The sequence below is a fragment of the Triturus cristatus genome, chromosome 11 (assembly GCF_964204655.1).
Source record: "Triturus cristatus chromosome 11, aTriCri1.1, whole genome shotgun sequence".
NCBI lineage: Eukaryota > Metazoa > Chordata > Amphibia > Caudata > Salamandridae > Triturus > Triturus cristatus.
In genome coordinates, this window is record NC_140594.1 from 38,806,571 (window position 1) to 38,818,514 (window position 11,944).

Sequence of the window (11,944 nt, forward strand, 5' to 3'; positions counted from 1 at the left end):
CTCGCTTCTCTGTTCTTCCACCCACATAATCTTCTCCTTTCTCTTACAGTTTGTAGGTTGAGCCTGGACAGCGCATGCACTGCTCTGCGAGGCATGCTGTATTCAAGTATAGACTTGAAGCCCTGCCCACTCTCCGCCCATCTTTTCCATAGGCTTGTGTCATATTCTTTCGGAAAGGCTGGCTTCTGATTCGTTAAAAGGCTTGTTAGTCCCTCCTTTGTACTGCCTTGTATTAATTTGTAACCTCCCATGAGGACTAGCTCTTTTACTTATGTTGTTACACTGTATGTCTTATTAAGTCTGTAAGCACTATTTTCTTGAATGAGTTTCTATTACTGCAGGCACAACATGCATTTCTGCAGCATTCAGCGCGCCATAAGCGCATTCACTTTCCAAGAAGACCTGGATAATGGCGGCCGCTTCCTTGAAATGAAATAGGTCTCGTATTTGAAAGAGTTTGAGCTATTGGCTTTGTAAATGACAATGTCTTTTATGTGGTAAATATCAAAACAGATCAATAAAAGGCATTGTCATTTGCAATGACAATAGCTTAAACTCTCTCAAATGCGAGACCTATTGCATTGCAAATGTTTGTTTCTTTTTCTTTTTTGTGGGCATGTGAGTGTAACTTCCTTCCTTCTCGCAGCTCCGGCCATTTCTCTTTTCTCCCCACCCAGTCCTGCTGCTTTTCCTCCACTCCAACAGCGAGCACTGCTGCTCGTGGTGTCAGGTTCTCTGCCCCTTCCACCAATGCCCTTCCTTCTGTTATCTCTCCCCCTGCCTTTCTCTTCTCGCCTACACTCATCTCCTGCTGCCTGCTGCTGTGGCTTTGCCAGTGCCAGATACTTTTACAATTTTACTGCATTGGCATTTCTATACTTTCAAGATGGCGGCAGTGACAGAGCGGCAAGCAATCTAATGCTATCTGTGTGGCATGATTCAGAGTGATGTTATGCGACGTGGTAAAGTATAAAAATGCTACTTTCTATACATTTAAGATGGGTGCCGTATAATTGTATTGTGTGACGTTAAGTTGCACTACACAATGTAATTTTGGTGTTGAAAAATATTATTGTCTACTGTATAGCGTCATGCCACTTTGAGTGCTACAACATGGTGGCATGCATGAAAGTATAAGAAAGAGACTTTATAGATGGTGGTTGCTGCTATTGTCTTTACCAATACCACCACATTTTGGAGGCATCCAACATTGGCCAAGCTAATAGCAGCGACCACCAAGCATTGGCAAAGCAAGACAAATTGGCTTTTCCAATGCTTGTTTTAACAGAGTCTACCACCTAAGGTTTCTTGTCGGCCATGCCAAAGAGGCCTTGCTAAAGTGCTTGTAGGAAATTGTTGAGATGGCCCTTGGTTGGGGTGGGAAGGAAATCAGGGAAAAGAATATCGTTTGGGCGAATGATTTACATGTATTGTTAATATTTACAGTATATTTGTTATGATGTTTTTGACTACCCGTTCTATTTTCTTGTTAGCGTATTAGTTTGCTGTGAAGTTAAAAACTGTATTTTAAGTTTCCCCAAATACATAGCCTTTTCGTTACTTAAGTCGTTTTTACTATAAGCATTTATTTATGGACAGAATATATTTAAAATTTCAAGTCAAGATGTATTTAATCAGTACAGTGTATGCTGGTCTATATTATCCATTTAAACTCTAGGTAAAACGTGTTTGAAAATCACTATATGTTCTGAGGCAATCTTTGGAAACAGTGTTAAGCAATGGTAAATCCTCTCCAAAACTAAACAAAATTGAAAGCTTCATGAAAACTTTGCACATTCAAATTTAGAAGGAAACAGTCTTTGCTATAGTAAAGTTGTGAAAAACACTGGGCCTGATTCACAAAGATAAACTGAGACAAAAGTCTAACTTTACAACTTTCAGTATTCACAAAGAGCATTTCCGAGTAGTAAGGTTAGATTTTTGTCTCAGTTTAATTTAAGATTTGCTCTTAAGTTTAACTAAGACCAAAAGTGTAGTCTCACTTAAACTTAAGACCAAAACATATATTAAACTGAGACAGAAGTCTAATTTTACTACTCGAAAGTGCCCTTTGTGAATACCGAAAGTCGTAAAGTTAGACTTCCTTCTCGGTTTACCTTTGTGAATCGGGCCCATTGAGTTTTGTGTTGCTGACAGCGAGCATGTTTTGCAACGCCTAAATTAATACTCAATGAGAAGTGTGATCAGTTCAGTCTCCCTGACCAAATGCCCGATGAGTATGTTGAAACTTGATATGTAACTGAGTACTTCAGCAATGGGCAAGGCGTCATGGTATTCGGTGAACCAGAGGTAGTCTCTCTGGAGCCCCCAAGGGAGAGTGGCTTTACCAGCAGCTGCCCTGATCAGTGGAGTCAAGTATTTTTTGATTCAGTTCAATTTGGTCTTCTCTTAACTAAGACTCTATGGACAGAGTTTTTTAAAGAAGGTACATTCTATGTCACAGATTCCTAACCTATACAAGCTGTGATTAGTGACCATTAATGAAAGATGCTCTCCATGAGTGCCGGTTGTAGGGAATGCTGAGTCTGCTTTTTGGGTCTCTGTTCTTGACTGAGAACTAGTCTCACACGTTGGTTTCTGACCCTCAAGCTCTCTATCTCCCACTAACATGGCCATTGTTGCGTCATTGTCTTCTCAGAGTAGCTTCATGCACCAGGTGGTGTTGAAGACCAGGTAGGGGACAGTCTCAACAACTTCCATTGCAGAGTTGCACAGGTGAGCATCTGGTCATCACATAGGAATACAGCATTACTCCTTCAAAGTCTGAGTATAAAGCCCACCAGAAGAAGTGTCCTGTCATGTTAGTGATGCAAAGTCTTTTCTTTAGGTTCAGTGTAAATCTCTTGGCCTCATGGTTAGATGAGGTCATGAAGCTGTGAGTCTACTGTGGTTGCTCTTTAATGACATGGGATAGTCAGCCAGTTGTGTCTGTGATGTAGGTGGCCATGATCTTTTCTACTTTCATGTGACCTCTTCATCAGAGATGGTAGAGACAGTGGCTACTTAGAGTAGTTATCAATGACTACTAAGAAAAGACTACCTTTGAGGAGACAACCAAAGCAAACAAAGGCTCAGACCCATGCTTTTCACCAACTTCTTCACTGGTGATGGAGTAAGCTTCAGTGCAATTTAAAATCAGAAAAATTCACAGAATTTTGCATTACATTTCATATGAGAAATGATGGCAGTACGCCACATCAGGTGATTACACCAACGTTTGCGACTAAATTATAATTCAGGATTGAAGGAGCAATGAGACCAACAGAACACTAGTCGGTGTTGTTTCTGGTGGTTGTACTATTGGTGCCAAAATGTATTAGCACAAAATGCATCCTCATATCAAAAATGTACACAGGGATGCATTTCACACTAACATATAATGCTAAATTACTGAAGTTTCGTGTAATTACGTGAGAGCAAATTATGCGAATTTCACACACCCCAGATGCGAGATGGTGGATCAGGAGGACTGGCTGCTTGGTACTCCTGGCCATCTTTGTTCCCGCCATAACTTCGAGTTGAGGAAACCACACTTTACTCCTTAACCTGGCCTCGGTTTGGACTATGACCTGGTGAACCACATGGGCAAGTGGGAGGGCTTGATTAGTAAGAGATGAGGGAATCACCGATAGCTGCCTCTCAGGAAGTGACTCTAAGCCATCCTGTCCCTCAAGTGGCCTGAAGATGTCAGAGTCTGTCCACCACAAACTGGTGGGCGGAATTTGCGAAATTAACTTTCGCAAATTATCGCGAAAATGCTAAAAATCTCCGCAAACATGCCGGAAATATCGCGAAGACGCGGACGTTTTTTTCCTGCCTGTTTGCGGTATTTTTTGCGTGATCGCGGGTCGCCAACTTACCCATGCGGTTGCTCATGGGCGCGGCCATCTTGTTTACACTGGTACCGCCCTCTCGCGATGCTTACTTCCTGTTCCGGGTCGCGCAATGCATGTTCGCCCCCGTTTGCGGTAGATATTTCTTGTTCGCTACCGCTTTTACTTGATCGCGTTGCTTTTTGCTTGCTCGGGGAGAAAATCTCGCGCAAACTTGTGCATGTGGTCGCAATGGGCGCGGCCATCTTGTTTTTCACTCTATTGCATGGTTCTGGGGCCTGATTTTGAATCCTCCCTACATCTTTTCAATCCTTTGTTTAAACCCACTTTTTTTGATCTTTCTTATTTATTATTTCTCTAACTATTTTCCTGCTTATATATCTTTGGTTTTTGTCTCCTTTTTTTTTGTTTTTTAGCTACTTTTTCTCTTTCTATTGCCTGCTATTATTTATTTCCTTTACTTCTTTAATTGTATTAACTTTTCTTACCCCAGAACCATGTCTAAGGGTAGGGCTGGTTGCCGTCGCAGCCAAAGCCGCGACCGCCTTTCTTGCGGAAGGCGGCGACCACAAGGGGTGCAGGCACGGGCCTTATTTGGGGAGGTGGAGTTGCCTGCACTCATTTTCTTTGTGCAGCGCCACCTCCCCTCAACCCTGGCAGCAGTTGGCAGGCCTGGGTCCGGGTACGGCCTCCGGGAGCATCGGCAGCGGTGGGGGAAGGTACGCCGGGCAGTGTCGGGCTTCTCTGGGGTCCGGCGCACCCAGGCGCAGCTGACGCACCGGTGTTCCGACATCCTGGACCGTGAGCAGGACCTGCTGGAGGTCCCGGGGCTTGGTGAGTAACTATTTAATTATTACTACTTTGTGTCTGTTCTTCTGCTCTGTGTTATATATTGCGAATATCTTTTTTTTCTTCCAACCAGCTAGAATGTTGCTGCTTACATTCCAGGTTAATTACGTTTAAAAGTCTTCTGTGATTATGACACAGGTGCTCTTCTGCGCTACTACTAATCTTACTTGTTTGCAACTTTGCGTTTGCGCTCTCTTAGCGTGATTCTGTACGAGTTTATTTTAGAGAAATTAAGTTACGTAATGCTACAGTGACTCTAGTCCACTCCTTACCTTTTCCTGTCACTAATAGATAGGGGCGGATTGATACTTAGGTTTAGGTACTTTGTATGAGTTTCTAATTTGTTAGTGGTATGCGTGATGCCCCCTCAGTTACGTGACGTGCTGCTAGCACGGCATTCTTTATTAGAACCTTTTCTAGTTTCTTCAATGAGTGGTGGTAATTGGCTTAGCACTAGCAGAACATCAGCATCAATCAATCAACCCAAAATTTGGTGTATACAAAAAATGTAGTCATGTGTCCTCCATTTGACCATATGCATTGTTGAGGAATACAAGAAGTGGAAATGCATACTTAATGTACAATTGGCATGCCTGGAATAGGTGGGCTAGGTTGGGTGGTACGTCGTACTTAGGCTTAGTTGTAACTTAGTATTCTGGAATCAGAATGGAAGTCTGAATTACCGTTGATAAATAGTAACTTAAGTAGTCAATCCGTGAATCCCCCGATACTACTTGTTGACTAGATGAGATCGGTCAATTTAGTTATTGCAATTGTTGTCTACATAAGTGTTTTTTGACCGTTGTTGAAACATATTGTATTTGTTTGACACCATCCATCAATGTTTGTCTCTTTCTTATATCTTTCCTGTTCATCAGCACCCAGGGGCAGACAGACAGGGAGTGGGGAGTCGGTGGGACAACAGTCCGAACAGCACCACCAGGAGGACACCAATGAGGACTCCTCTGCTGGCCCCAGTAAGTCTTCTTGTTTTTAATAATATTTCTTATTCCATAACTTTTACTGCACCATATTTTTCACGAACTATTGTTTCAGTTTCCAAATGCTATTTTTTTACCAACAATTATCCTACGATCTATACGGTTTCAAAAATCTTATCCCTGCCTCTGCTATGATGACTCTCAGTACTACTACTACTATCAGTCTGTCTGTACTGTAGTAGCTAAGCTTGCCCAGTTGGCCAGTGCCACTCTTTATGTCAAAGGTTGTAATAAAAATCTCATATTCACCAGTAGCTCTAGCCATTGAGTCCAATCCTTTGGGTCGTCCTCTTGTACTACTTCTAGTCTTATTGATCTTGAGTCTTTGTTAATCTTGAGGCTTTGAAAATTCACAGCAACACAAGCCCAACCAGATTTATTACTATTTTGATAGGATAGCCTATAGGACATACTACTACTGTTGTAGGGATCTTGCACATACACAGACCTTTGGACAAGAAAATAGGATGTTGGTGATGGTAGGTTGGACCTTCCTCACACACCTCAATCAGAAATTCAGAACCCACCACAATCCCCTGCTCGACTATAGTACTGTCTTGTCATAACTATTAGGTCTCCAAACCCTCCCCCAAGATACCCAACAAGTAGACAACCCAGAACATAACACACCCAACCTCTCAGTCGTGGAAGCAATGCACATGCACACCCTTACTTTAATTTGCTTACTCGTGTAAGTTAGTCCACACCAAATACCACCAAGTCTATGTAAGTTCAAAATGTTTATTTTGAATTGAGAAGCTCTGTTCATTGTTCTATTATAAAATGCAGCACCAACCGGAAAATCAATAACATTAAAACAATAAACATTGTTACACTTATACAGTTGGGAATTAAATCATGATAACTGAACAGTGGTGGAAGGCAGCACCACCATCGCCTAGGAATTTAGTTTATATACATTTATAAATGAAGATGTCAGTGAAGGGACCCCTCACCTTAGAAGAACCTAGTACTGGTAGTTGTTGCATCATTCAGAAGCTCTGGTTCGTAGAAGGGAATCTTCCGTCTGTAATGCAAAAAATGAAATGGTGCGCGTTAGTATATTGCAACTTGCAAGCATTTCTCAGCCATGCCAAAAAGTGTAGCATTTATGGATAAGCAATATGGACTAACAGTACACCAGTACTTCCTAAAAAAGTGGCTTGTTAATGTTTTTGTTGACCGCTTGTACGCAGCGCGTAGACTAGACAGTAGCAGTGTGAGGCAGGTCATGTGCGCTCAAAGGTGTCTTATACAAAAAGCTGCAAGGTAACGTCACATGTGCAAAAATAAAAAACACAAAGGTAAAATGGTAGCATGGCTAGGGCTAATTAAGCAAAGGCTACAATGATCATATATAACTATTAGTGTCTACTCTACTACTACCTGATTTGTACTAGTGATGTATGTTAGTATTAACTCATTTTTCAACCTTGCTACTGATCAATAGGGGGGAGGTGTATATGACGCCTAATAAATGTGTAATGTTTTCTAGGCACACTACCGACCACCATTGCCGGGGCCAGCGAAGGTGACGCAGAAGGAGAGGATGCGGCAGTTGCTGCAGATACCAACGGAGCGGTAGGGGGAGTGGCAGCACCAGTGGCAGGCGGTGGTAAGTTAGATTCATAATCCTTAACTATTGTTTAACTTGACATTACACTCACTGCAAGGGTGTACTGTATGTATATGTATACTGTACTGTTGAGACTTAGGGCCCCATTAGGATGGCGGGCGTATTGCCCCCGCCGGGCCGGCAGTATTCACCGCCGACACCGCAGGGGCAAATCTCCCACCATCCCTGTAGAAAAGAGTCAGACCCCCCACATGTCGACCAGGCGGAAAAGGGTTCAATATGGCGGTGGTGTCTCTCTGAACACACCGCCAGCCATATAATCTGCATTTTGGAATGCCTTTGCGTGGCGGCATTGCCGTCCACCACGGAAAGGCATGCAGACATTGCAGAGTATGCTTGGGGGCCCCCATGGAGGGTACCTACCTATGCTATGGTACCCCCCCTGCCTTTCAAAGCAAAACGTGACAGGCTCCGTGCGGGGCCCGTCATGTTGTGCTTGGAAAAGCAGCGCAACATGTATTTTTAGCATTGCTTTCGGCACCGCCAACCAGAATGTAAAAAAAACAGGATGTGCCCGCCACTGTGCCGGGCGCATCATCCTAATTAATTGTCCCCACGGGACCCCCACCCTTTTTAGCATGAGGATGGCGGGCGGACAAAGTCTGCCCGCCATCCGATGTCGTAAGTAAGTATGAGTTGTTGTGAACTTTTGAAGAGTGAACTAGAAGACTAGAATCCCTTTAATTGGCATAGGAGCTGGAGTATTGAGTAACCGATGGCCTCATCTATCTGATTTCAACTCCGCTTTGAAAGTTTTATGGAGAAGAGCACCTGGTGCACTGTTCAACTAAAAAGTGAAAGACGGGTGGAAGGAAGAAGGACGGGCGAGATTTAAAATGTTATGTACTACTGTGCTTTATAGTGCTACTCTACCATGCCACTATGTGTATAAATAATTAACTTGTCTAACTGTTTTTCTAAGAGTATATTTTACAATTGTCTTGTTTTTTTCTTTTTGATACACAGCTACTCCTAAACTCAACCGAAAGGAGTTGGCCGCCAAGGCACGGCACCGGAAGCTGGAGGCAATCCAGCGGGAATACCGGCGGCCGGTGGTCTTAGCAGAAGAGGAGGAGGAGACTGCGGCAGCAATTGAAGCCTCCTCCAGTGCCCCGGACCCCAGCCACCGCCCTGCAGCGGTACGGCACCACCGTGTGGCAGCTGCCCGCGGCCCCCGTAGTGCCATCTCTCGTGCCCCCCCCCCACTGTGGCTGCAACTGCCTCGCCCTCAGACGCCGCGTCGCCCATTTAGAGGAGCAGATGCGTGTCCTCCTCGAGTCCCGCCCCACACCTTAGTCCCTGTCATCAAGTTCTGCCCCTTTTTTAATTCTTGTTTGGGTGGGTGGGAACTGGTTTGGGCGTTGGGTTTGGGTTCTTGCTTTACGGACTTTTTCTCCTGGACTTTCCTATGGACATTGGTTGGGGTTAGGGAGGGGCGTGGGTCAGCTTTTGTGGGTTTAGTGTATTTTTGTTATTGTAAATTAAATATATTTTTCTATGTTACATGCAATGTTGTTAATGTTTTGTAGGTGGGGGTAACTGTTTTACATCACACTGTTTCCTTGCTGATGCAGGACCGCCCATAACCTGTGTTTGATTTAAATAATTGGCTGACTGTGTAAGACACAAACAGATAGATGCGACACACCTCACTGATTGACTTGTCCTTCTAGTACTTTCAGTCTGTGCTCTAGTCTATGCATTCTTTATCTGGACTGGTGCGTGAAATTGAAATCATTGACATGTCCATTATTAATTCTGCCTCCCCCAAACTTCTCTCTTACCTGTGCTTGATGTTTATGTTTAACTTTGGCACAGCAATGGCTGCATGGTGAAGATGGTTGCCTTTTTCTAACATGCCATCATTGGGGTGGTGGTGGTGGTAGTATATTAGTAGTAGTAGACACTGGCAGGGCGGCAGCATTTGCAAAAAAAGAGAAGGAGCCAGTTAATCGCCTTTGAGAGACTGTTAGAGGAGTAGTAGAATGAAGTACAGTACAGAACTTACCGAGCAACAATAATATGCTAAAATATTTTACAACAACACATAATGGTGGTTGGGATAGCCTACTAGACAGAGTTACAAACTATAGTTGTGTCGAGTTAATTGACTGGGCCTACAGCCTAACAGTTAGTGCTGTATATGAGGAATGACAACAAACAAATCCAATCAATGCCGGCAATTAATGCTGAGGTATATGTTCCTTTGTTAAATAAAATAACCTCTAAAATATCCTACTCATGGGTGGGCAAGCAGAAGAAGATCATCGCTCTGCCTTGAAATTGAAGTACTGTTGCTTTTGCCACATCCGCCCCAGCAAGTGTGTGATTAAGTATTGGTGTACATTTAATTTAGTCACACCTCGACAATAAGTCACATAGCCCGGGGGAAGAGATTTAGGGTTTGTTGAATGGATGGAAAGGGGGTTTTTGGTAACCCTGGGCGTAGTTCGCGAAGTAGCGCTTCGCGAAGCTACGCAAAGTGCAGTTCGCACTACGCGAGCTATGCGTAGCACTTCGCGAACTGCGTAGTACCTTGTTCGCACTGTGCCAGATGTCGTTTTCAATGATTGCACAGTGCGGACAAGCAACCGGCACTGTGCAATCATTGAAAATGGCGTCTTGCACAGTGCGAGCTGTAATTTTCTGCTGCTCGAGTAGATTTTTACTCGAGCGGCAGCTTTCTCAACGCGAACTGGTAGTTTCTCATCGCGAGCGGTCGCGAGCATACGCGACCACTCGCAATGAGAAACCTGACCTCCTCGCGTTGGGAATCTCGCCGGGAGGTTTATTTTCCATGCTCGCGATCGCCAACTTGATGTTGCTGATCGCGAACAAGGAAAAAGTCTCGCCGATATGTCATTTTGCTTGCTCGCGGTCGCCAACTTGACGTTGAGGACCGCGAGCAAGCAAAAAATGACCACAGCACTACGCAACACTACGCTACGCGTGTTCGCACTGTGCTACGTGCAGTTCGCGTAGTGCAAAGTAGTGCGAACTTCGCAAACTACGCGAGCGTAGCGTAGTGCTTTGCCCAGGCTTAGTTTTTGGGAAAGGTTTGACATAGAAAAACAGTATGCATGGACAAACAAATGACAATCATTGAAGACTACCATATCCATATGTTAAGGGAGAAAAAGGAAATGCATGCATGATGATGAGAGACCCGGATTACATACACTTCTAATTCTTGTTCTGCTGTTCCGGCCTTAATACTTTTACAGATAGCAAATAGAAACTTTAAATATTGGTAGGGAAGAATCGTAAACAGAGAGCAAACCTAATGATGATAATACCAACTCCAAGAACACACTGTTGTAAAGATTCTATACAAAACTTAATCAAATTATTTAAAAGAAGCTAAAAGTGGATACTGTTACTGTGTTATCCTGGTAAAAAATGTGGACTGGATTTGCATCTCGGCATTCCTCTTGGTCCTCTCGTCCATCAATCTTGGGTGTGTCGCCTCGCCACTCGCCACCCCCCGGCTTGAAAAAAAAATTCGATTTATTGGTAAGGTAAGTGTGCATTGTAATGTTTTCCAAAGTATAGGGCAAGGCCCGGCCTGTTATTGTAGATGGAAAACCAAAGGGGATATTGAGAAACAAAGTTGAAACAAATGCACAAGTTATGGTGTAGTGCAACAAGAACACTTTCCGAGATGGCATGTATGCATCATCTCTACTCTAGTCTGTTTCCAGCATTGACCTTCAACAATAACAGGAGAGGGCAGGCCCACAGTGCTTAGCAGTAGCACATCCTACGTTAAGACTTTAGAGTACTTTATTTTTTATTTTTTAAAGAGTTGGACAAAGGCAAAGCACATTATCCATTCCAAACATAGCATTTTACAGTTTAAGTTAGTTAATCAATGCACCGCAGTCATCCCACCGCTACACTCTATTCCACTTCTACACAGACATTTGGTTCTGCTGTGGTTGTTGTTGACGTGTTTACCTTTAGGCTTTTAAGTTTTATGTCACTCATGAAACGTCCTCCTGACTTCATCATCATATCCGATACTTTTACTGACTGACTGTGAAGATCGGCCTGCAGTAGAAGTAAAATTGTTATTACACAACAAGAGTAGAAATATTATTGACTTGAGTCAGTCTTTAGTGTGTACAGAAAGATAGATTACCAGTACACTTTGACTTCACTTTGTGCACAACAAACAAACAACGAAAACACAAAGACCAATCGCTCAGAGTCAGGTGTCCAATGCATGCCATTAATTGTCATTACCTGTTCCTTCTCATCTTAAGTTAACGGGCCGTCTATTTCGCCATCATCATGATGGACGGTGCTGTTGTGTCAATCATACTCATTGCGCAGATTGAGTGAGTCCCCTTCCTGTATTGAATTAAAAGCAATGTATCACCAAGCTGCAGGAGAAGTACAAATTTCTTATTTGCAAGAATGGGAACATTGAATTCACCTTGAGTTAAGTTTAGTGTGTTCTGTATAAAGTTGATTAGTGGCAGTGCACAATTACATAAATTCATGCACAACAAACACAACAAAATCATTCAGTCTGCGACTCTGCGTCCAATGCATGGCATCAATCATTACCTGTTCCATCTTATTTTCAGTTAATGGCCAGT